The 26,798-nt window shown below is 37.6% G+C and overlaps 2 long non-coding RNA genes across 6 annotated transcripts in view; one reads left to right on the forward strand and one right to left on the reverse strand.

The window, feature by feature from the left end:
• LOC141562216 (uncharacterized) overlaps positions 1 to 7,932 on the reverse strand; it is a 79,092-nt gene extending 71,160 nt beyond the window's left edge. For 3 of the 4 annotated variants that reach the window (XR_012488180.1, XR_012488181.1, XR_012488179.1), the window contains exon 1: positions 7,615 to 7,889. This is a non-coding gene — a long non-coding RNA (uncharacterized LOC141562216). Of the gene's footprint in view, positions 1 to 2,100; positions 4,121 to 7,614 lie in introns of those variants that run through there. The other variant, XR_012488178.1, reaches the window with a different exon arrangement.
• LOC141562218 (uncharacterized) overlaps positions 6,607 to 26,798 on the forward strand; it is a 74,895-nt gene continuing 54,703 nt past the window's right edge. The window contains exons 1-2 of one of the 2 annotated variants that reach the window (XR_012488183.1): positions 6,607 to 7,454; positions 11,211 to 11,301. This is a non-coding gene — a long non-coding RNA (uncharacterized LOC141562218). Of the gene's footprint in view, positions 7,455 to 11,210; positions 11,302 to 16,003; positions 16,205 to 26,798 lie in introns of those variants that run through there. The other variant, XR_012488184.1, reaches the window with a different exon arrangement.

Consider the following 26,798-nt stretch of genomic DNA (forward strand, 5'->3'; position numbering starts at 1 on the left):
GTAGTGTGCAAACACGTCAAAAGAAGAGATTATGTTTGTGTTCAAAGACCATTTCTCGTAGCATTCTTGTGGACATGCCTGATAAGTGAAGACTGACTAAATAAATTCTAGATTCCTAATCAAAAAGAAACAACCTAGTAATTAAAATGGATTGATATAAGAAAATGGAACATTCTGGATGCCTCTCTGAATTAATATAAGTATGAAAATTAAAACCAAATTAAAAACACATATAGTCATTTACTAACTACCAATAAGTATAGATTATATATTTTTTTTAATGACAAGACAAATAATTTTCTGTAATGTCTGAGAAACTGAGCCAGATAGAGATTAGAAAATATTTAATAATTTATTTAATGGAGAGATATAATGGAACCAAATGGATCCATGGTTTGCTCCCAAGGCTGAATGAGACTATTGTCTCCAAGAATCCAGCAAACAATGCGAGTTCTCAAAGACATATATACACGTGGCTCAGATGCAGGGGGTAGACTGAGGCAAGGGCGGAGTCAGGGTGCTGAGAGTGGGAAGGGGACTCTGACAGGGTGGGGTGAGGCATTGGAGGTCAGATGGCATAATCCGGAGGAGGCACCCCGGACATGGGGAGAGACATTTGATAAGATGGTATCTGACATCCCATAGCTTGGGATGGGGAGAGCCATTCTGATATTCTAAACACACGGTCTTTTATCCTTATCAAATATTCTGATAAAAAGCAGGAGGAGGTTTTGCAGGACTGAGCTTTGACTGAAGCTGAGAAACTGAGTCAGGACTTGGTCAGGATAATTAGGGAGACTGAGAACTGTGGCATAACATTCCAAATAGTGATTCATGGCAAAATCCTCAAAGGAAAGAAACCCAAGGCAATAACTGATAAAAAGCTGTCAATATTTCATTCACTTCAATGAATACAATGCAAAATACATTATGTTGTTTTCCAGAGACATCCAAGCTGTGATAGAAGAGGAGAGATTAAATGTCACAAAAGGTAGGAGAGTTCAAGGATACATTTATAATTTGGGTTCCACCAAGTTTTATTTGGAGTCTAATTGTAAACCCTCTCCTGAAAATTGTTTCCTATATTGAGTGTATTGAGTAGGATTCTTACTAGGTGCTAAGTCGGTACTTAACAATTCTCTATTTTAGGGTTCACACGTTTAAAGGAATTCACTCCTTGGCCCCTTATGGAGTTCCCACAAGCCCATTCTCTGGGAGGATATAAGGAGCTAACATTGAGTGGGGATGTCAATCTGATGTGAGTCAAGGGGAGAACTTCGGGAAGCTTGAGGAGATGCAAAGCTAGGATTCAGTGGATTCACAAGCCCAGTAGATTCACAAGTCTAAAGGAAAAGCCTGCTCATGGACTTCTGGGGGATTCACATCTAGGACTGAATTCTGGGAAACCCACAATCCCACACTCTTGGAGGCAGAGTCTGATTCATTCCCACTTCTAACTTCCTGCTGGCTGGAGACATTGGATTCAGAGGGAGCTGGAGACTGAAGCTGGCTGGAGACATTCTGACAGGAAAAGATTCAAGACTTTGAAGGACACAATATAGAAACTTAACTATTCTGATTCTGGCTGATTCTGAGACATTCAGGAAGCTAGCCCAGGCTTTACAATTTGGAAAGGAGATGGTAAAGTCATTGAAATCAAGGCTTCATACATGGGACGTTAAGGCACTTTTGGGGAGCATTCTAAAACATCAAAATCTTTTATGATGAAAGACCATGTCATTCCCCTCTATTAACAATTCTGATTGGGGGGGTTAAAACTGTTTTAAAGTTATTCTTTAATAGCCACTGTTCCCAAAAGGATTATTACTTTAAAAATTCATCTTTACTAGTTTCAACAATATGAAAGAGAATTTAGTGAAATTCATCACCAGAACTATTGGAGGGGAGAATTATTGAAATATTTATAACATGGCCATTCTCAAATTTATTCCCACACTCTCAACACTGAGCCAGATCCCTGCAATTCAGTGAAACATGCATAGACACATACATATACACAATTATATAAAAAAAGTTCAGTAAAAATTACCAAACTGAAAATAATATACAATGTTAAGTTTACGTATTCTAAGGCCTCTCTGCGAATGAAAGATTTATAATAACTTTATTTTTTCTTAGGATAGGACTAGGATTTTTCTTTTTCTTTTTTCTTTTTTTTTTTTTAATTGTAGCAATTGGGCTTCAGTGAATTGCCCAGGATCACACAAATAGGAAGTATTAAAGTGTCTGAGGCTAGATTTGAACTCAGGTCCTCCTGACTCCAAGACTGATGCTCTGTCCACTGAGCTAGGTTTTTTCAAACCTGGTAATGAGACAATGGCCATCTTTCAGTGTAGATTCTGAAGGACCTGACTCTTTTCAACAAAGAGATGATTCAGGATAGGACAGTTGGAATGATCTTGTGATGATGAGAGCCATCTATAACCAGAGAAAGGACTGTGGGATCTGAGTATGGATCATAACATAGCATTTTCATACTTTTTGTTGTAATTTCCATGAATTTTATTTTATTTTTCTATTTTTTTTGATTTGCATGTTCTTGTGCATCAAGATAAGATTCCACCATGAATCCTTGCTTTGCTCCTATGCTCAGTTGGCTCCCACCCCCCATGCCATATTGAGACAGACCTTTCCTGAAGTTCTTCCAAAATACCTTCTTCTGGTAATTTGAAATATTTTCAGGTTGTGTCACTGCAAAAATCAGTTTAGAGCCTTGATCTAGTGTTGATCTGAGGCAAACCAGGAAGAGCTCAAACAAAGACCAGTCTATTCTCAGCCAACTTGGCTCAATGGACCCCTCTTTCCCAAATATTTTCTTTAAAGGGTCACATCCAGCTCTAACATAATGTTTTTTAGATCTGATGCCACCATGAGCCTCATCCTTGACCTGGAAGTTCCTAGAAACCTACCCACTATAAGAACCCAACCATATATGATTGGACTACAAAAGATGTTCACAATTGGTTGCAGTCTTTTAACATGAATTATCCACTGGACTTGTCTCTTATTGATGGCTGGCAACTGCTTCACCAGATAAGACAGTAATGGAGGGAAGAAAGGCTCCTTTATAGAGGTTTCTTGGGCTGTATCATTAAAGTACTAGAGCCTTTAAAATTTTTCTCAAAGTGGTCAGTGGAAAATATGAAGTACAAGCACTATGAAGCAGTGGAGTCTTCATCCTCCTACTTCCCTTAACCTTTCAACTTCCTCCCACCTCAAGCCACTTCAATGGGCATGAGACTTTTCCAGCAAGGCAATCACAGAAAATCCCCAAATTTCCTTTCTTTTGATATAATCAAAATGTTGAGGTGTATTTTTTTCTGTGCTCTTTACAATGAGAGATCATTGTCCCAATGATGGGACATAGTGGCTCATGGTGCAATCATTTTTGCCCCAGTATGAGAAATCAGAAAGCAAAACAAAAAAAAAATGTCGTCAGGTTTTTCAGCGTAGATTTCAACCAGCAATTTCCAGTGCTTCAGTGAAGATACTGTGGGCAAATATTTGCAGAGCTGTACTTCCTTATACTTGAGAGCCTCTAGAGAGCCAGGTAGTCCTCAAACTATGATATCCATTGATAACACTAATTAGAATCAAATGTTACTATTTCAGATTAAAAATTGAAAATGCTTTTAGGTTTTTTCAGAAGTAATAGCCATTAGATTCCTTCCCTTAGAAAACATAGTTCATGGATAATAAATGCATTCACAAGCTCAAATTATTCTATAAAAGCCCTCAACTTTTTCTTGTCATGTGGAGTTATTGATTTAGCTATGTAGAGAATGGAAGAATTATGAAACATATTTTCCCTTCTTCAGATCTAGAAACAGCGAATCTTCTGCCTGTCCTGGCTAGTGAAAATTGGAGCCCAGTGCCATTGCTGTGAGAAGAATCAAGGGAGGAACTCTATCCTTGCAAAGATCAGCTGGGAAACCACTCTGAGAATTTTGTCATCATGTAAAATTTGGAACATTTGAGATAGATGTCTGCAGTATAGGCTAGGAGGATTGTTTTTCCTGTGATTTCCAAAGCTGCCCTGGATTTCTTCCTCATATGGTTTTCTCAAGAGTTTAAAGCCTCAAAAATAATAGAGGCAATTCTGGAAAAAGAAAATAAAGAGAGTATCAAGATTAGAGGAATTTGTGGAAAAGCTATATATTGAAGCATTCCCTGCCAGTTTTTTTTTTAATTTAAATTACAGCAGCTGTTCTTCCACTTTGGCTATTTTGAGGGTCATTGAATTCCCTCTATTTCATCTGCTGGCAATTCTATGGATTCAGATTATTCATTAGTTCCTTTAACTAACTACATTTACCTGGTAGGAATGCTATGGTTCAAAAGCCTCTCCCATAGAGGAGAGGCTCTCAGTTTGCTTTGGGAGCATATGAGTGCTCATTCCGATTCCTCTTATTCTTTAACTGCAGTCTTTAGTTGAGGTTCTCTTTCAGGTCCACTCTCCAAATTCTTTGATTAGTAAAACTCTTCAGCAGATAAATGTACAATTCTCCTCCATTAGCATAAGTGAGGAAATTGAATAAATCTTTAAAGTCAGTGAGGGGGAGGGGTGGAGGGGACAATTTTATTCAAGAAAACTAAATAGATGTCATTGCTTATGTTATGAAGCTGAGATATAGGAACAGTGAAGCAATATTCATCACTATGGGCAGGCTACTCTGAGAACGTCAGTTCATTTTTCAAAACTATAAGGATAATTTTTTTCATTTGATTTGAAGGTATAACTGATCATTTGGATTCGCTAGTTTGCTTTTCTTTAAAAGTCAGATCAGTCAAAGTTAACTATTGCAAAGCTAATCATGAGTTAAAATGAAATACAGATGAAATCTACAACGCTGCATGTATGATTATGTGTATGAAAGCCAAAAGTGGTATCTTTCATGAATTTTTATGATTTTAGGATACAACAATGAATCTAGTGTCACAAAGTAGACAGCTGGTTCAAGGGGTGCTTTGGGACTTAAGTGACAAAGCTAATATTGAGAGAATTTTACAAGAAGCTATTGATGTAATGGGGAGATGTGAAGAACTTATTGACTGAGAGAAGGAGATAGTTCATACCTGCTATCTGTTCTGGAAGTTACTTTAAGAGAAGACCATATTATTTAAAAATCCCTAGTGAACAAAATTTCTGGAGTATGCCTGAAAGGGGATCACTGGGAAGACTTCTTTTTATTTTCAATTTTGTTTCCATCTCATATACAGATATAAGTATTTTGCAAAATTTGATTGAATTGCAATTGTATTTGGACATCTGTTGTTAAGGTATACGTTTCCTTGGAGAAAAATACAATGCAATCAATTTATCAAACAATTTTATAAAGCAAAATAGAAACATGGAGGGAGCTGCCCCATTTTGTACAGTCCAAATTGTCTTAGACAAGTTACTACTTTTAAATTCTATTTCTTTCCCCTTTACTTATTTTTGGGTTACTAATGGAGATTTAAAAAAATCATTGCTCATAAGGATCCTAACTGCACAATCTTACAAATGCACCCCCCTTTTTAAGGTCATCCTTTCATAATTTCCTTTTGTTTAAAATATTGATGAAAAAAGCCATAGGGAACACCTGGTTTTCTGTTTGAGGAAGGACCCTTTGGTAAAAGACTGTAATTTAATCCAAATCATCTTTTTAGCTCCCTTTTTTGTTTTTGTTTTTGAAAAAATTCATTAGGACATTTAAAATTGTATTCTTATCCAAACATCCCTTTATGTGTTCAAAATAAGAGCACTGTTCTGAGCCTTGCACAATTTTGATTTATTTCCCAATTGCCAAAATCATCTATTGGAATACAATTCAGAACCAAATCACACATGTATAAGCACTGACTATGAACTTGATGCAAGGATACTGCTTCTTTAAAAAAATAAACAAATAAATAAATAAATAAAAAATAAATAAATAAATAAAAATATTTGATTCTCCTTTAAAACCAGGCCATGTCTTAGCCCAGTCCATGGTCTGTCCTACATTTAACAATTTTGAATTAAAAGTGTTCTTTTTGAAGAAAAGGCCAGGAAAAAATTTTGTATGCTACAAAGTTTAGATTTCTGTAACAAGTCTCTCCCATTTGCTAGGCCATATATAAGCGTGCCCCAGTTTGGGACTCTTACAGAAGTCCTCTATTTGAGGCCAGATGAATTTTCATTTTTTTCAGCACCTTGATGTATTTTGAAAGCTCTTCACAGTAGGTCAATATGTCAAACACTGAACAAAGATTCCAGTTTCTTTAAGAAGGTTTTTGGTACATTTTCCTGACTAAAAAAACTCCCCCCCCACTTCTGTCTGTCCACATATGTGTCCCTAAGGTACTGCTCCCAGGCAGTTCCTGACCTTGGAGCAACTAATAAAGAAGGAATGTCTCTAGAAAATCAGACTTATCTCCTCTATAAAAGCCAGTAACCACTAAGGGGTGAGGCAGGCAAAGGGCAGTCCATGTCTTCTGCCCTCCCAAATCTGGGCCCTTCCCTGTGTGCCTTCATCACGCCTAAGTCCTCCTGATTCTGGCACCCCCTTACTGATGAGCATCCCCCTCCTTCCCCAACGTTAACTCACTCCTAGCCAAGGAGGGATTCCTATCAAGCATCTGTTCCAGAAGCTCACATTCCATGTGGCCGTTTGCCATTCCGTGATCGTTCCATTACAATAGTCAGCAGTTAGATTAGAGCTGCCTGATGTTCAACCAGTCCTTTCCCGCGGTCACACTGAAATCTCAATGACTTCAGCTTGTTCCCCCAAAATAACCAGCCTGCTGCCACCTCACATCACATGTTCACTGCACTACTGGTTTTGCCTATAAACGACTAATACTTCAATTTCTTTCTGTCAAAATAGCCTATGCCTCTCTGTCATAAATCCCCCTTTACAATTCAAGCCAGGACTTCAAGTCAAATTCAATTGAGAGCAGCTGCCATCAAGTCCAAACATTCCAGTGAGGGCTTTCAAACTGCCTTCTCAGAGCGCCGCCATCCCTCTCCTCGCCACAGGACAGTGGTGGGCAGGGGAGCACACAAACCCAAAGGCTGCCCGCCCGCTCTCATCAGGCAGCTGCTCTATCTAGATGAAAGCCTAATTCGCTAGCTCTGTTTGGAAACAGATCCCAGCTCAGTCCTCTCAAATGTCCGAAGCCCTAAACATTGAGACATCACCAGCCCGATGGGCTCCCCTCACAACTGGACTCCAAGGAAGGGTTTCACTTGAAAGGTCGTTATCAGAAGGACTGAAGGCACCTGGACCTCAGTGGCTGGGAGTTGCGGCACAGCCCTTGGCAGGCTCAGTAAACTGGGCTCGGGCACTAGTTCTGATCAGTTTGGGATTTCAGAAATAAATTGGAGCTCGCTAAGCTGGAACTTTACTTGGGAAAGGCCCTTTTTTCCCCCCACTTTGGACAGTCTGCCACACAGTTGCAGACGAAAGGTAAGAGTGCCCTTTTCCTTGAGAGCAGTCTTCATCTGGGGACCCTGACCCTTGTTCTTTTGCCTATTAAGTTGCTGTGGTTGCTTCTTCCTATCATTTCCAGCCTGGGAAAGTGGACTGTCAGTTTCTCTCCAGCAGCCACCTCCAGCTTCTATGTTACCTTTCAGGCTGCTGTGCAGACAATCCCGCCACTTGTCTTCTCCCCTGCTGCCAGGCCCAGGAAGGGAAGTGTCCTTTTCTGCCAGATCTGTTCCTTCGCGTCTGACTATGGACCTTCTCCCAGGCTGATCTGCTGAGTTCAGCCTCCCAGTCTCCTCGGCTCCAGCTTGCGGGACAAGTCCCAGAGGCTCGGAGTTGCCCGAGATGTGGGTAGCCCCTCCTCCAGAAACGGAGAGCAGAGGCGAGCCAGACCAGGGGGCCCCGAACTAGATCCCAGACCACGAAAGTGGCTGCTCCAACCGTTCCCAGAAGCTTCCTCGGGCTCCTCCTTCCCCCACCCGGAACAAGGGCTGGGCAGCCTCTTGATGAGCATGAATCGGTCCTGGTTCAAGCCAACTTGGAGCTCAGAGAAGCACATCTGGGAACCGTCCCCCAGATCGAACCCTTTTTGGAAACAAGAAGCTGAGAAGTACTCACCAGTCCATGGACTTTACCTACTGACTGACTCAGTGAAGGAGCTGCTCCAAGAGAGACCCGCGTGACGCTTCCCACATGATTCAAGTTTTGCATGGGAAGTCTTTATACAGCACCTCAGTGACAGGGATGTGACCTTGCATAGTGGAAGAAGCTGATGGAAAAACTCAAGTCGCTCCTGAAATCTCAATCATCTGGTCATCTGGTGTGGACATTCTTGCCAAGGAATTTTGGTTATTCGGTAAATACAGAAGCAATTTAGAGGCGATTTCTTCATATCTCAAAGGAGCAAGAAGGGGGAAAAGCCTCCCAAATGTGGGTGGTATTGTCCGAAGACTGCTGCAAAGAGGGGTATTGAAAAGAGCCGAGAAGGACGAAGAAATGGATCATTTCTCAACATCTCAGATAGACGAAGGTTTTGTGGATGCAGGAGATCTAGTCGGGAACCTGATTAACTTTGATAGCATTATAGCACAGTAGAGAACTATTGCTTCAGAGGGTAAGATTTTGGAGCAGAGATCTCAATGCTTACAACAAACAGGTCTACAACAGAGACAAAATGTTTTCCAAAGTACTTTGTCATGTCAAAGCCTACACGCTCAAAAGAAGTCTGCTGAATGAAGTGGAACTCTGACCACTATCCCCCTTCTGGGAAAAGCGAGAACCCTGGAACCAGACAACAGCGAAGGTAGAATCTAGAAATGGATCATCAACTACTGCAAATACAGAATAGTCGCAGAGCTCTTCAACCTGTATCTTCCTCCCTTCTGCTTCAAGTTGTGGTACACCAAAACCTCTCTCTGAAGGGTTTAAACTATTGCCTCCTCAATATTTTCCAAGGATGCTGCTGCTGCTGCCTTCATTGTTTTTTTTTTTTTTTTTAATTATCATATTTTATCATGAAAGCTTTTTATTTTCAAATTTTCAAAACATATTTTCAACATTCACTCTTGGAAAATGTTGTTTTCAATGTTTAACTTCCTTTCCCTTACACCATCTTCTGGATGGCAAGTAATTCTATATATATATATATATATATATATATATATATATATATATATATATATATATATATATTTGTAGTTCTTCTATACCTATTTCCACAATTATCATGTTGCACAAGAAAAATCATATCAAAAAGGAAAAAAAATTAGCAAAAATAGAAAATTCAAACAACGACAAAAGTGAAAATACTGTTGTGATCCACACTAAGTCCCTACAGTCTTCTCTCTGTGTGAAGATGGCTTTATTCATTACAAGACCATTGAAACTGGCCTGAATCATCCCACTTTTGATAAGAGCCATGTCTACTAGACTTACTCATCCTATAATGTTGCCATTTCTGTGTACAATGTCCTCTTGGTTCTATTCACTGCTCTCAGTGAATAGCTGGTCTAAGTCTCTCTGGCTACCTGTGCAATCATTCTGCTGCTCTTTTCTTATAGAACACGCATATTCCATAACATTCCTGTAGTATAACTTATTCAGGCATTCTCTACCTGATGGGAATCTACTCAGTTTCCAGTTCCTTGCCAGTACAAAAAGGGCTGCCACAAATATTTTTGCACATATGGGTCCCTTTCCAACCTTTATGATCTCTTTAGGATACAAGCCCAGTAGAAACATGCTGGATCAAAGGACAAACACCGTTTGATAGCCCTTTGGGAATAGTTCCAAATTGCTCTCCAGAATGGTTGGAACAGTTCACAGCTGCACCAACAATATATTGGAGTCCCCATTTTCCCCACATCCCCCTGCAACATTCATCATTATCTTTTGCTGTCATCTTAGCCAACCTGAGAGATGTGTAGTGGTACCTCTACATACTACATGTGTAGTGGTATGATCTACATACAAAATATTTTGGAGTCTCCTGGCCAAGGCAAAGTCAGGAACTATGTGAACACAATGTTTATCAAATTTTTTATTGGAAAGAAAGTAACTTTAGGAAATGCACGTATGACATTTCTGAGTAAACTTTGCTCTAAACAAACTTTTGAACACTTAGTTGACTCACTTTTGGATCAATGGAAAAAGCATAACTTTGGAAATCTCTGAATGCCTTAGTTTTCAGCACTATCATTCTTTGTTGAATTTACTTCTTATTAAAATGTATAATTGTAAGACTTTTTTGAGAGTGGTAAAATGGGAGTATCATTTGTATGCTGTTATATAGTGGACATGCATATTGTCTATTTTTTTATCATCTTAGTAACTTCATGCTTTTTTGCATGTACGATAACCAATCTGCTACCTTGGGAGAAAAATGTAAGATACTATATTTATAGACATTGTTACAACTTTATAATGTATTATCTTCCCTGTTTTATGTACGTTACATAACATTCAAAAAGGATTTTTTTTCCTGATTGACAAAAGGAAACAAAATGCAAAATCTATGATTTTGATAACTTATTAGCCAATTATTTTGCAGTGCTTGATTATGTTGAGAGTATCCTCTGTTTTGAGCTTTTTGTTAGCTACTGAATGACTACTTTAGACACTTTTGGGTTTTACATAGCTTGCATTTTAATTTTTTGCTTGTCATTTCTATCAACTGTTAGCCTTATTTTAATAAAAGTTGTAATACCAGCCTACTAAATCTGAACTCTATAATTTCTTGACCTATGCACATTTAATTTAATTCAATCAATGAAGACAGAAAGGGAAAAGACATGCACTGTTTTCTCATGATCAAAGAATGACTTGAGCCTACAGGCAACTCCCCATAAGAATTGTGATCAAGATCTAGTAGTGGTATTGCTGGATCAAAGGAAGGCACAGTTTTATTACCATTTGGTCATAGTTTCAAGTTTGTCTCCAGAACAACTGGATCAGTACAGAACTCCACCAAAGATGTGTGAGTGTTCCAATTTTTCCATATCCTCATGAATATTTTTTTTATTTTTTGCCATGATATCCAAACTAATAAATGTCAAGTACCTCAGAGTTGTTTTATTTTGCATTTCCCAAATCAAAAGTAATTTAGAACATTTTTTATATGCCTACAGACCTTTCTCTTTCCGTTGGCCCCTGCAAAGAATCCAAAAATAAATGTACACTCTATGTGTGTACATCTATGTGTGTACATTAAAATAATTATGGTGAAATCTTCATCCACAGCTCCCTTCTGGACACTGGCTTTGGGAGACTGGACTCTCTTTCCTTTCTGCACTCAAATTTTCAGAGTCTGAGATAAGTCTCTTCTAGATTGGTGAGTCTGCCTTGATTGGCTCTAAATTCGTTTTCACTAAGTATGGTTCCCAATTGGACAAAAGGCTACTTTTTGGCTTTGTGATTAATTTATATTTGCAACCTGTAAAACATTCAAATTCTATTTTTGTAAAACTTATGTAGCCATTATATTACTTTTATCAACAGAGATTTCTGGGTTTTTTTTGTTTGTTTTGTTTTGTTTTCATCCACCTTACTTTCATTTTGTCAAAACCAGGGAGATTCAATATTGAAACTGCTAATTCTTTATTTTCAGCCAGCTAGTCATGAAAACTTCCTGCTGGTGAGAAAGAGATTTTTGTTGTCTTTCAATTCTTTTCAAAACAAGTAATAAATCATCTTGGTCATCAATAAAGAAATTATTCCCTTGATGGGTAGGACTTAAAGGGAGCTATTCCTCTTTCTGATGCTTTGATACCACCTTGAAAGAGCAATAATTTGGGGTAGAACTGACAGCCTTAAGGAGAGAGATTCCCCAGTCCAAAAGTAAGTGGTTAGTGCAATGTGATCATCCTAAGAGCAGTCCTACCCTCTTCTGATAAGAGGAAGCTCATTTAAGTTTTATAGAGATGAAGAGAGGAAAATATTATTTTCACTATATTTTGTTTATGATTGTTAGTTATTGATAATTAGGGTTAAATTTTCAGGAAGTTTTGAAGGAGGGTAGGTATAGGTTCTAGTTGACCAGTCTTTGGAGATTAAGGACCAAAGTTAAGAATTAGAAATATTTGAGAATTTGTCTATATAAATCCCTGAATATTCTATTTTTAGTAGCAGAAAAGACACTTGTGTAGGGGATTTTCAGGCAGATGAAAAATTGTCTCCCTTGCTTCATATTTGAAGCACCTTCAGTTGAGATTTTCTCAGAGGAAATGGCTTCAGGAATTCTTCAGTTCTCTCAATGGAAGCCTCTCCAAAGCAGAGATGCTCCTGCTTAGGTCCACCTTCAGGAGAGATGAAGTCAGGCATAAGGGGATGTATGCATCCTAAAGGATCCCAATTAGCATATGAGTGGCTTCTGTTGGCGATGAATAAAGAAAGAGTTATTAGGCTATGTCAAATTTGTTTTGAGAACACCAAAGGTTTAGAGGATTGTGTTGGTCAAAGCATGGAACTTCAAATTACTTAAAAGCTATCTCTTCCAAAATGAGTTTAGAGTAACTGAACTATTGAAATGGACAAAAGACTGGCCTCCTCATCCCTGGGTCAGCGGGCCTCAGGCTTATAGGAAAATGTTGCTTAAACTAAATTAAGGGAAGTGTTATGCTCAGACTGGGCCCCATCCCCCGGTTCATGAGACCCTAGACTCTCTGAGAAGTGTGTGTCTAACAAAAGCACAACATTGCAAACCATGCAGACACTCTCATCCTCTTGTCATGGCACTTCCCCATTGTAAACGAGAAACTATGTAACTGCAAAGCTGTACCCAGACGGGGCAAACAGGCTTAAGCTGGTATCTCACTAAAGGTTCAGGGCTGATCTCTACTAGCCTGTCTACTGGGGGTCAGTAGCAGGCCAGCTGATAAATAATGCTTTAAATTTAATAATCTGGTCAGAGCTATCTATCTTATGTCTGTCCATTTCACTATTGATATTGCTATATTCTTCATCTTTCTCAGTTTTTTTCTTGTGATTATACTTTGAAAAAGAGGTTAGAGAAAAACGGATCTTTCACCAGTTCTTGTATCTAAAAGGGACTAAATACAAAGGGCACTTAAAATGAGGGAAACCAATTGGCAAATTAGACTGAGGCAATTTTGTATTGTTACTAAATTATATGTTTAGAAGATTCACAATTTATTAAAATAATTAGGAAACAGACGGATTACCCTAGTCTGACTTGTTATAAGTTCTACACTTCATAGAGGATTCAGGCAAGACCTTGATCACATTTTTCTAGAGAAAGACTTCAGAAAAGTTTTAATTTAATTTAATGTTGTGCTTTGTTAGCTTCTCTGTGTGTCTGTTTTTTAAGTGATGAAGCCAAGTTTGGCAATAGTGGGGTCTTTATTTCAGATAGAAAAACACCTTATGCAATCAGGAAAATATTTGAGAATGGGAGAGTGTTTTGTCCATATCATTTGGACTTTGTGCTAAACCATATCTAAAAAGAATTTTACATAAGGCTTTTCATTTGGCATGATGAACCAAAAGAACCAGGCCTTTAAAAAAAACAAACTTTCAAAACAGGCTTAAAAAGGATTAAATTTCTCTCTTTTCTGTGTTTTCAACACTTACCTTGATGAAAATTGATGAGAGGAAAGATAGATACAGAAATTGTTTGAAAACTAAGATTCTGGGGCAGAGCCAAGATGGTGGAGAGGACACATAATTCATTCTAAGCTTCTCTTCTACCCTCTCTACTGATTACCAAATTCAGCCTCTGAAATAGTGCTTGACTGGTAGAATTCACAAATATTGGGAGTACAACAAATGATCAGCAGAAGATAATCTGGAAGATCACCAGAAAAGTTTTTTTTTTTTTTTTTTTTTTTCCTGATTCTGGTGGGAGAAGGCCAGCTCAGGCAGGGAGGCAGAGCACAGAGTCTAGCACACTGAGTGGACCGGGACAGGGGCAGTCTCCCCTGGTGGAGAATTTGCAGGGAGGACTCTACTTATGTTTGCAAAGCACTAAATAAGCAGAGAAGTCACACAAACTAAGGGTATAGTGTACGCTCAAAATGCCAGAATTTAATAGGATCTGGCCACACCCACCCAGCACTGGGAGTAACTCAGCACAACCACAGTGCAGCTGGGCAGCTGCAGTCCACAGTGCAGGATTGTTGCCTGGGACAGTCACACTTCTGCACAGGGGGGACAGGGCTCTTCCTGGGGCAGTGACACTTCTGCTGGGGGGCTCTGCCCAGGGCAGTCACACTTCCGCACTCTGCCACTCTTTGCAACCCATTTGCAGGACAGCTACTGTCCATCTATCTATTCTTGTTCTGTAAAGGTAGCTGGTAACATCCTTGTTCTGAAGGCAGACCCTAAGGGCTTTTAAAAAATAAGTAAAAAAAGCCAATCTATAGTTACATTCTATACAGAAAAAGAACAGATTTCCAATCCTGAGGAGATTAATAGCAAAAAGTCTCCAGACAAAACCAAAAGGGGAATACAGCTTAGTCCCCTTTATCAAAAGATCTTAACAGAGAGCTAGAAGAAAAATGGGGAAAGGAAAGAAAAGCTCTGCGAGAGAATATGGAAAAGGCATATAACTCATTAAAATAAAAATTTGATAAAGTGGGAAAAGAAAACAACTTCCTGAAATGTGAATTGGAAAAGCCAAAGAACTCCCAGGGAAACAGAATTTGTGAATGAGAAAAGATAAAGAACTCCCAGGAAAGTAGGATTTGTGAATTGGAAAGCCTAGACAAGATGACAGAGAACCAAGACGGAACATTCTAAACTCTCTAATTCCCTTTCTACCAACTATTTAATTTAGCCTCAAAAATAGCACTTGAGGGGTACCCACGAAGATTGGAAATACAAAAAACTTACCAGAGGAAGAGATTCTTGAATAACACTAGGAGAGGTTTGACCTGAGGTGGTGGGAGTAGACCAGTGCAAAGCAGGGATAGAAATGGGAGTGGAACGGCCTCTGTGGTTGGAAGGTTTACATAGAGCTCACTGCTATAGCTTGACTACTTTGCTTCAGTGGCAGAGTAGTGGACCTGCAGAGAAATTGGAGTCTGGTGTAGAGGGTACTCTGAGGGACGCCAAAGCCTGAGAGGATCTGGCTGTGTCCACCCAGGCCCAGAAGTGCCCTGGCGTAGACCATAACACAGCTCGTTGCAGCATTCTGCAGCAAGGGGCTTGTGGTGGGGGGCAGTCACACACATTAAGGGCACAGCTCGGGGCAGCCTCTCATCTGTACAGTGAGGGGCTAAGCCAGAGGTAGTGGAATTTCCCCAGCTCGACTGTGCTCCCCAGGCAGAGATACTTCCGGTGCAGTGAGGGACAAGATGACTGCGAATACTCAAATTGGGCATTTGTGGGAGGGGCAGTGATACTTTTGCTCCTTAACCTCCAGCCTTAAGGTCACTAATCCTCACAGTGGAGCTCCTCAAAGGGCATTTACATAGCCCAGCCCGTGATAACCAGGCATACTCGCTTCTGAATGGAGCTCTTCCCAGAGCCCTCATTTAGCTTAGCCATTCCTTGCAGCCCATTGAGAGGACAGTTACTGTCCATATACTCATCCTTGCTCTGCAGAGAAAGCTGGTAATCTCCTTGCCCTGAGGGCAGACCCTGAAGGCTTTAAAAAAATGAGCAAAAAAATGAAAAAAATGATTGACAGCTTCTATGCAGAAAAAGAGCGGGCTTCCAACCCTGAGGAGACTAATAGCAGACAGCCTCCAGACAAGAAATCATCAAAGACAACTGCCCACAGGTAATAGAACCGGAAGGTAAAATAGACATTGAAAGAATTCATGGAATACCTTCTGAAAAAGACCCTAAAAAAACAATCACAAAAAAACCCAAACAAACAAACAAACAACAATAACAAAAAACTCCACAGAATATTTTGGCCATATTTCAGAACTATCAAACTAAGGGAAAATATTATAAGCAGCCAGGAAAAAAAAAAAAAAAAAAAAAAAAACAATTCAAATACCAAGATGTCACAATATGGGCCACTCAAGATCTGATTGCCTCTACATTACAGGATCAAAGGGCCTGGGATCTGATATTCTGAAAGGCAAAAGAACTTGGAATACAGCCAAGGATAAACTACCCAGCTAAGTTGAGCATTTTTCTTTCATGGAAGAAGATGGACATGTAATGAAACAGATGAATTCCATATGTTTCTAAGAAAAAAAAACAAACAGATTGAAACACCAAATTTGATCTCCAATCATAGGACTCAAGAGGAGCAGAAAAAGGTAAAAGGGACTCTTGAGAACTGTATTTCTATTGTGGATATACATTAAGACAACATGTATAATTTGATTTTAAGGATATGACAGAAAAAGGGGGGGAAGGAGAAATTGAAAGGGGATAGTGTCATAAAAAAGGGAAAGGGGAGATAAAAAGAGGGAAACTACATCCCACAAAGAGGCAAAGAAAACCTATCATATCTCAGGGAAGTTAGAGAGAGGGAGGAATATTGTGTGAACCTTACTCCCATCAGAATTGCCCCAAAGAGAAAAATATTGAAATATTAATTTTACAGAAAATTCTTTCTCATCTCATTAAAAAGGGGGAGAGGAAAAGGGAAAAGCAAAAGAGCAATAAAGAAAGGGATGAAGAAAGGGAAAGGGATTTAAAAGGAGGAGGGAAGCATACTAAAGAAGGAGGGCTGTGTGACAAAAGGGGGACTCAGAAGTTTAATATTGGGGAAAGGGTTCGGGGGGGTAAGGGAAAAAAAAGCATAATCAGGGGATTATGATGGCAGGAAATACAGAATTAGTAATATTAACTGTAAATGTGAATGGGATGAACTCTCCCATTAAGCGGAGATGGATAGCAGATGGGATCAGTACTCAGAACCCTACAATATGTTGTTTACAGGAAACACATTTAAAGCAGGGAGATACATACAGAGTAAAGTTAAAAGGCTGGAGCAGAATCTATTGTTTTTAAAGTGAAGTAAAAAAAAAAAAAAAAAAAAAACAGATGTAGCCATTCTTATCTCACATCAAGCAAAAGCAAAATTTGATCTAATTAAAAAGAGATAAGGAAGGAAATTATATCTTACTAAAGGGTAGCATAGACAATGAAGCATATATATGCACCAAGTGGTATAGCATCTAACTTCCTAAAGGAGAAGTTAAGAAATGTGCAAGAAAAAATAGATAACAAAACTATAATAGTGGGAGATCTCAACCTTGCACTCTCAGAATCAGATAAATCAAACCACAGAACAAATAAAAAAGAAAGAGGTAAGTTGAATATTAGGAAAATTGGATATGATAAAACTTTGGAGAAAACTGAATGGTGACTGAAAGGAGTATATTTTCTTCTCAGCAGTTCATGGAACCTATACAAAAATTGACCATATATTAGGACATAAAGATCTCAAAATTAAATGCAGGAAGCCATAAATAGTAAAGGCTTTCTTCTCAGATCACGATGCAATAAAAACTACATTCAACAAAAAGGGGTAAATACATCAAAAAGTAATTGGAAATGAAATGATCTCATCTTAAAGAATGATTGGGTGAAACAGCAAATTATAGACACAACTAATAATTTCACTGAAGATAATGACAATGATGAGACATCATACCAAAATTTGTGGGATGCAGCTAAAGCCGTAATAAGGGGGAATTTTATATCTTTGGATGCTTGCTTGAAGAAAATAAAGAGAAGATCAATAAATTGGTATTGAAACTTAAAAAGCTAGAAAAAGACCAAATTAAAACCCCCCAATCAAATACTAAAGTTCAAATTCTAAAATTAAAAGGAGAAATTAATGATATTGAAAGTAAAAATACTATTTAACTAATAAATAAAACTAAGAGTTTGTTTTATGAAAAATACCCATAAAATAGATAAACTTTTGGTAAATCTGATTAGAAAAAGGAGAAAGGAAAATCAAATACTGAGTCTTAAAAATGAAAACGGGGAACTGTCCACAAATGAGGAGGAAATTAATGAAATAATAATGAGTTACTTTGCCGCACTTTATGACAATAAATTTGATAACCTAAGAGAAATGGAAGACGACCTCCAAAAATATAGGCTTCCCAGATTAACAGAAGAGGAAGTAAATTGCTTAAATAATCCCATTTCAGAAAAACAAATAGAGCAATCTATTAATGAACTCCCTAAGAAAAAATCTCCAGGATCAGATGGATTCACAAGTGAATTCTGCCAAACATTCAAAGAACAATTAGCTCCAATGTTATGTAAAATATTTCAAAAAATAGGGAGTGAAGGAGTCCTAACAAATTCCTTTCATGACACAGAAATGGTACTGATACCCAAACCAGTTAGGATGAAAATGGAGAAAGAAAACTATAGCCCAATCTCCATAATAAATATTGATGCTAAAATCTTAAATAATGTATTAGCAAAAAGACTACAGAAAATCATCCCCAGGATAATACATAATGATCAAGTAGGATTTATATCAGGAATGCAGGGCTGATTCAATATTAGGAAAACTATCAGTATAATTCTCCATATTAATAATCAAATTAACAAAAATCATATGATCATCTCAATAGAATGCAGAAAAAGCATTTGATAAAATCCAATATCGATTTCTGTTAAAAACACTTGAGAGTGTAGGAATAAATGGACTTTTCCTTAAAGTAACGAGTAGCATCTATTGAAAACCATCAATAAGTATCATATGTAATGGGGTAAGATTGCAACCATTCCCATTAAGATCAGGGGTGAAACAAGGTTGTCCATGATCACCATTACTATTCAATATTGTATTAGAAGTGCTAGCTTTGGCAATAGGAGTGGAGGAACATATTAAAGGAATTAGAGGAGGTAGTGAGGACAACAAATTATCACTCTTTGCTGACAATGTGATGGCATATGTAGAGAACAATAAAGATTCAACTAAAGAGCTATTAGAAATAACCGAGGCGGAGCCAAGATGGCGGAGAAGATACACGCCACTGTGTAAGCTCCTTTCTTCCCTCACAACCAACTAGATTTAATCAGCCTCAGAAATAACGTTGGACTGATAGAATCCACAAGGAATGGAAGCAGGACTTACCAGCTGAAGAGAATCTGGAGTTTCATCAGGAAAGGTCAGCTCCCAGGGGAGGAAGAAGAGAGGCCAGAAAAGACGGTGGGGTAGTGGCACACTGCACTGGTCGCGCTGGGGAGGGCTCTGGGATCAGAGAATCCACTGACATAAAAGAATCTGGCACAGGCTGTTCGCTCTTCTCTGCTTATAAAACAGCAGATCAGAGGACAAATCTAAGCCACTTTAAAATTTAAAACTAGATTGGATCTTCCCGGGACCCCAGGGGTGACCCAGCAGATCTCAGCACCAGGACATAAGCAATCCAGGGTTTTGCCTCGGGGTACTTAAGAGATTGAAGAGTGGGCGGGGCGGTAACTCATAGTGCCTGGCTCTGCTGGAGGCTGTGCAACGGAAGTCCCAGAGAAGCGGAACCTTTGAACTAGGGACTGCGGTTTCTGGCAGACACTTCCCAGTTTGAGTGCAGGGGCTTTTCACGTCACCTGCTGCAGACATCCACGCCCCACCGGGATGCATAGGCTAGGCTTTGAGTCACCTTTGCTGTTCAGTCTCAACCTCAGGGAAGCCGCTAAAACACAGTGCCCTCAAAGCACAGCAGTGCTGGTCACCTCTGAGGGATTTCCAGGGAGGGGGTGGGGAACTCTTTCCCAGAGCTCTCTCTTAGCTCAGGTGCAGGGGCCGCTGCATCCATCCAGTCTGAGAGGAAGCTGGTAAAGAAATAAATAAATAATTTCCTACCCCAGGGACAGACCGCAAAAGATTTTTTAAGTATGAGCAAGAAGCCCAAAAAAAACCATAGATTCCTTCTACACAGAGAAAGAGCGGGTATCCAACCCTGAGGAAGTTAACAGCAGAGAGTCAGCAGATAACAACCTAAAGGGGAACTATTCCTGCCCCCCATCACATAACTCTCTCCATGAAGAGACTATTAAAAAGTTAAGAGAGTTTGAAGAAAAATGGGGAAAGGAAAGGGAAGCTATGAAAGAGAATAACAACATCCTGAAATTGGAGTTGGAAAAAATAAAGAATTCACAGGAGATGCAAGGAAACAAAATTAGTGAATTAGAATAGGTAAAAAAAATCACAGGAAAATAGGATTTCTGAATTGGAGAAGATAAAAAAGTCCCAAGAAAATAAGATTTCTGAACTGGAAAAAGAAAATAATTCTCAAAAAAAAATTAGGGAAATGGAAAAAAATTCAATGGAGCAAAATAATTCATTTAAAAATGAAATTGGGCATTTACAAAAAGAACTAAAACTGTGAAAGAAGAAAATAATTCCTTAAAAGTCAGGATGGAACAAATAGAAATGAATGATTCACAGAGAACCCAAGAATCAGTCAAACAAAACAAAAAAAATGAGAAGCTAAGTTTAGCATCTTTTTCCATGAAAGAAGATGGTCATTCAATGCAATAGAGGAATTCCACATGTTTCTAAGAAAAAAACCAGACTTAAACAAAAAATTTGATCTACATACACAAGACTGAACAGAAACAGAAAAAGGTACACAGAACCCTTGAGAACTGTAACTCTGTTGTGGGTATATAGAAAGTCCACATGGATAATTTGATTTTACTGATATAAAAGAAAAAAAAGGAGGGGGTGTAGTAAAGGGAAGGGGGTAGTATCAGAAAAAGGGGAGGATGTGATAAAAAGAGGGAAACTACATCCCAGGAAGAGGCATAGAAAATAAACCATCTCTGAGGGAGTTTGGAGAGGGGGAGAATCATTGTGTAAGTCTCACTCTCATCAGAAGAGGCTCAAAGAGTAAATAATTGTCATATTTGTTTTTCAGAGAATTCTCTCTCACCTCATTAAAAGGGGGGAGAGGAAAAGGGAAAAGGAAAAGGAGAATAAGGGAAGGGATGTGGAGGGAGGGGGGAGGGATACTAAAAAAAAAAGGGAGGGCTGTGTGTCACAAGTGGGGTCTATAAATTAAATATTGGGGAAGGGGTTTAGGGGGGTCAAGGGAAAAAGCATAATCTGGGGATAATATGATGGCAGGAAATACAGAATTAGTAATTTTAACTGTAAATGTGAATGGGATGAACACTCCCAACAAACGGAGACGGATAGCAGACTGGATCAAAAATCAGAACCCTACAATGTGTTGTTTACATGACACACACTTAAAGCAGGGAGATACATATAGAGTAAAGACAAAAGGTTGGAGCAGAATCTATTATGCTTCAGGTAAAGCCAAAAAGGCAGGCGTAGCTATCCTTATCTCAGATCAAGCAAAATCAGAAATTTATCTAATTAAAAGAGATAAGGAAGGAAACTATATCCTGCTGAAAGTTAGCATAAATAATGAAGCCATATCGATACTAAACATATATGCACCAAGTGGTATAGCATCTAACTTTCTAAAGGAAAAGTTAAGAGAATTGCAAGAAGAAATAGACAGTAAAATTATAATAGTGGGAGAACTCAACCTTGCACTCTCAGATTTAGACAAATCAAACATCAAAACAAACAAGAAAGAAATTTAAAAAGTAAATAGAACATTAGAAAAACTAGGTATGATAGACCTTTGGAGAAAACTGAATGGCAATAGAAATGAATATACTTTCTTCTCAGCAGTTCATGGATCCTATACAAAATTGACCATATATTAGGACATAAAGATCTCAAAATTAAATGTAGGAAGGCAGAAATAATAAATGCCTTCTTCTCAGACCACAATGCAATAAAAGCTACATTCAGTAAAAAGTTAGGGATAAACAGACCAAAAAGTAATTGGAAACTGAATAATCTCATCTTAAAGAATGACTGGGTGAAAGAGCAAATTATAGAAACAATAATTTCACCCAAGATAATGACAATGAAGAGACATCATACCAAAATCTGTGGGATGCAGCTAAAGCAGTAATAAGGGGAAATTTTATATCTTTAGAGGCTTATTTGAAGAAAATAGAGAAAGAGAAGATTAACAAATTGGGCTTACAACTTAAAAGGCTAGAAAAAGACCAAATTATAAACCCCCAACCAAAAATTAAACTGGAAATACAAAAATTAAAAGGAGAAATCAATAATATTGAAAGTAAAAAAAACTATTGAATTAATAAATAAAACCAAGAGTTGGTTTTATGAAAAAGCCAATAAAATAGATAAACCTTTGGTAAATATGATCAGAAAAAAGAAAGAGGAAAATCAAATTGTTAGTCTTACAAATGAAAAGGGAGATCTTTCCACCAATGAAGAGGAAATTAGAGAAATAATGAGTTACTTTGCCCAACTTTATGCCAATAAATTTGATAACTTAAGTGAAATGGATGACTTCCTCCAAAAAGATAGGCTTCCTAGATTAACAGAGGAGGAGATAAATTGCTTAAATAGTCCCATTTCAGAAAAAGAAATAAAACAAGCTATTAATCAACTCCCCAGGAAAAAATCCTCAGGACCAGATGGATTTACATGTGAATTCTACCAAACATTTAAAGAACAATTAGCCCCAATGCTATATAAACTATTTGAAAAAATAGGGAATGAAGGAGTCCTACCAAACTCCTTTATGACACAGACATGGTACTGATAGCTAAACCAGGTCGATTGAAAACTGAGAAAGAAAATTATAGACCAATTTCCTTAATGAATATTGATGCTAAAATCTTGAATAAGATATTAGCAAAAAGACTTCAGAAAATCATCCCCAGGAGAATACCCTATGATCAAGTAGGATTCATAACAGGAATGCAGGGCTGGTTTAATATTTGGAAAACTATTAGTATAATTGACCATATTAATAATCAAATTAATAAAAACCATATGATCATCTCAATAGATGCAGAAAAAGCATTTCACAAAATCCTACATCCATTCCTACTAAAAACTCTTGAGAGTATAGGAATAAATGGATTATTCTTTAGAATAATCAGGAGCATATATTTAAGACCTTCAGTAAGGATAATATGCAATAGAAATAAACTGCAACCTTTCCCTGTAAGATCAGGAGTGAAACAAGGTTGCCCACTATCACCATTACTATTCAATATAGTACTAGAAACGCTAGCCTCGGCAATAAGAGCCGAGAAAGAGATTCAAGTAATTAGAGTAGGAAATGAGGAAATCAAACTATCACTCTTTGCAGATGACATGATGGTATACTTAGAGAACCCCAAAGACTCTGCTAAAAAGCTATTAGAAATAATTCAGAATTTTAGCAAAGTGGCAGGATACAAAATAAATCCACATAAATCCTCAGCATTCTTATATATCACCAACAAAATGCAACAGCAAGAGATACAAAGTGAAATTCCATTCCAAACAAATGTTGAGAGTAAAAAGTATTTGGGAATCCATCTACCAAAGAAAAGTCAGGAATTATATGAGAAAAATTACAAAACACTTGCCACAAAAATAAAGTCAGATTTAAATAATTGGAAAGACATTCAGTGCTCTTGGATAGGCAGAGCGAATATAATAAAGATGACAATATTCCCCAAACTAATCTATTTATTTAGTGCTATACCAATCAGACTCCCAAGAAACTATTTTAATGACCTAGAAAAAATAACAACAAAATTCATATGGAAGAATAAAAGGTCAAGAATTGCAAGGAAACTAATGAAAAAAAAGTCAGAGGAAGGTGGTCTAAAGTGTACCTGATCTAAAGCTATATTATATAGCAGCAGTCACCAAAACCATTTGGTACTGGCTAAGAAATGGAACGGTAGATCAGTGGAATAGATTAGATACAAAGGACAAAAAAGGGTACATCTATAGCAATCTAATCTTTGACAAACCCAAAGATACAAACATTAGGGACAAAAATGTATTATTCGGAAAAACTGTTGGGAAAACTGGAAATTAGTATGGCAGAAATTAGATATGGACCCACAATTAACACCATATACCAAGATAAGATCAAAATGGGTCCATGTTTTAGGCATAAATAATGAGATCATAAATAGATTAGAGGAAAAGAGAATAGTCTACCTCTTATTCCTGTGGAGGAGGACGGAATTTATGACCAGAGGAGAATTAGAGATCAGTATTGATCACAAAATAGAAGAGTTTGATTACATCAAACTAAAAAGTTTCTGTACAAACAATACTAATGCAAACAAGATTAGAAGGGAAGTAACAAATTGGGAAATATTTTTAAAAGTAAAGGTTCTGAAAAAAGGTCTCATTTCCAAAATATATAGCTAACCGACCCTGATTTATAGGAAACCAAACCATTCTCCAATTGATAAATGGTCAAAGGAAATGAACAGACAATTCTCAGATGAAGAAATTGAAACTATTTCTAGCCATATGAATAGATGCTCCAAGTCATTATTAATCAGAGAAATGCAAATTAAGAGAACTCTGAGATACCACTACACACGTGTCAGATTGGCTAAAACAACAGGAACAAATAATGATGAATGTTGGAGGGGATGTGGGAAAACTGGGACACTGATACATTGTTGTTGGAGTTGTGAAAGAATCCAGCCATTCTGGAGAGCAATTTGGAACTATGCCCAAAAAGTTGTCAAACTGTGCATACCCTTTGACCCGGCAGTGCTGTTATTGGGATTATATCCCAAAGAAATACTAAAGAGTGGAAAGGGACCTGTATGTGCCAAAATGTTTGTGGCAGCTCTTTTTGTTGTAGCTAGAAACTGGAAGTTGAACGGATGTCCATCAATTGGAGAATGGTTGGGTAAATTGTGGTATATGAAGTTTATGGAATATTATTGCTCTGTAAGAAATGACCAGCAGGAGGAATACAGAGAGGCTTGGAGAGACTTAAATCAACTGTTGCTAAGTGAAATGAGCATTACCAGAAGATCACTATACACTTCAACAACAATACTGTAAGAGGATGTATTCTGATGGAAGTGGAAATCTTCAACATAAAGAAGATCCAACTCACTTCCATTTGATTAATGATGGACAGAAATAACTATACCCAGAGAAGGAACACTGGGAAGCAAATGTAAATTGTTAGCACTACTGTCTATCTACCCAGGTTACTTATACCTTCAGAAGCTAATAATTAAGGTGCAACAAGAAAAAGGTATTTACACACATATATGGTATCTAGGTTATATTGTAACACATGTAAAATGTATGGGATTACCTGCCATTGGGGGGAGGGAGTGGAGGGAGGGAGGGGATAATTTGGAAAAATGAATAAAAAAATAATAAATATATAAAAAAAGAAAAAAAAGAAAAAGAAATAACCCACATCTTTAGCAAAGTTGCAGGATACAAAATAAATCCACATAAATCATCAGCATTCTTATATGTCACTAACAAAATGCAACAGTTAGAGTTACAGAGACATTTCATTTAAAGTAACTACTGATAATATAAAATATTTAGGGATCTATCTGCCAAGGAAAATCAGAAATTATATGAGCTAAACTACAAAAAAACTTTCCACACAAATTAAGTCGGATCTAACCAATTGGAAAAATATTAAATGCTCTTGGATAGGGTGAGCAAGTATAATAAATATGATAATATGCCCTAAACTAATCCATTTATTTAGCCCTATACAAATCAGACTCCCCAAAACCTATTTTAATGACATAGAAAAAAATAACAACAAAGTTCATATGGAAAAACAAAAGGTCAAGAATTTCAAGGGAATTAATGAAAAAAAAAATCAAATGAAGGTGGCCTAGCTGTACGAGATCTAAAATTATATTATGAAGCTGTGGTTACTGAAACCATTTAGTATTGGCTGAGAAACAGACTAATTGATCAGTGAAATAGGTTAGCTCCCAAGGACAAAATACTCAATAACTCTAATAACCTAGTGTTTGACAAACCCAAGAACTACGGCCTTTGGGATAAGAACTCAATGTTTGACAAAAATTGCTGGGAAAATTGGAAATTAATGTAGCAGAAATTAGGCATTGACCCACACTTAACACTCTACTCCAAGGTCATGTCAAAATGGGTTCATGACCTAGGGATAAAGAATGAGATTATAAATAAATTAGAGGAACATAGGATAGTTTACCTCTCAGACCTGTGGAAGAGGAATGAATTTATGTCCAAAGAAGAACTAGAGATCATTATTGATCACAAAGTAGAAACTTTGATTATATCAAACTGAAAAGATTTTGTACAAACAAAACTAATGCAGATAAAATTAGAAGGGAAACAATAAACTGGGAAAACATTTTTACAGTCAAAAGTTCCAATAAAACCTCATTTTCAAAATATATAGAGAATTGACTCTATAAGAAATCAAGCCATTCTCCAATTGATAAATGGTCAAAGGAAATGAACAGACAATTCTCAGATGAAGAAATTGAAACTATTTCTAGCCATATGAAAAGATGCTCCAAGTCATTATTAATCAGAGAAATGCAAATTAAGAGAACTCTGAGATACCACTACACACCTGTCAGATTGGATAGAATGACAGAGAAAGATAATGGGCAATGTTGGAGGCGATTGGAAAAACATGGACACTGATAAATTGTTGGTGGAATTGTGAATATATCCAGCCATTCTGGAGAGCAATTTGGAACTAGGCTCAAAAAGTTATCAAACTGAGCATACCCTTTGACCCAGCAGTGTTACTGGGCTTATATCCCAAAGAGATCTTAAAGAAGAGAAGGGGACCTGTATTGCAAGAATGTTTGTGGCAGCCCTCTTGGTAGTGGCTAGAAACTGGAAACTACGTGGATGCCCATCAATTGGAGAATGGCTGAATAAATTGTGGTATATGAATGTCATAGAATATTAATGTTTTGTAAGAAATGACCAGCAGGATGATTTCAGAAAGGCCTGGAGAGAGTTAGAAGAACTGATGCTGAGTGAAATGAGCAGGACTAGGGATCATTATATACTTCCACAAT

The sequence above is a fragment of the Sminthopsis crassicaudata genome, chromosome 3 (genome assembly GCF_048593235.1).
Source record: "Sminthopsis crassicaudata isolate SCR6 chromosome 3, ASM4859323v1, whole genome shotgun sequence".
Taxonomy (NCBI): domain Eukaryota; kingdom Metazoa; phylum Chordata; class Mammalia; order Dasyuromorphia; family Dasyuridae; genus Sminthopsis; species Sminthopsis crassicaudata.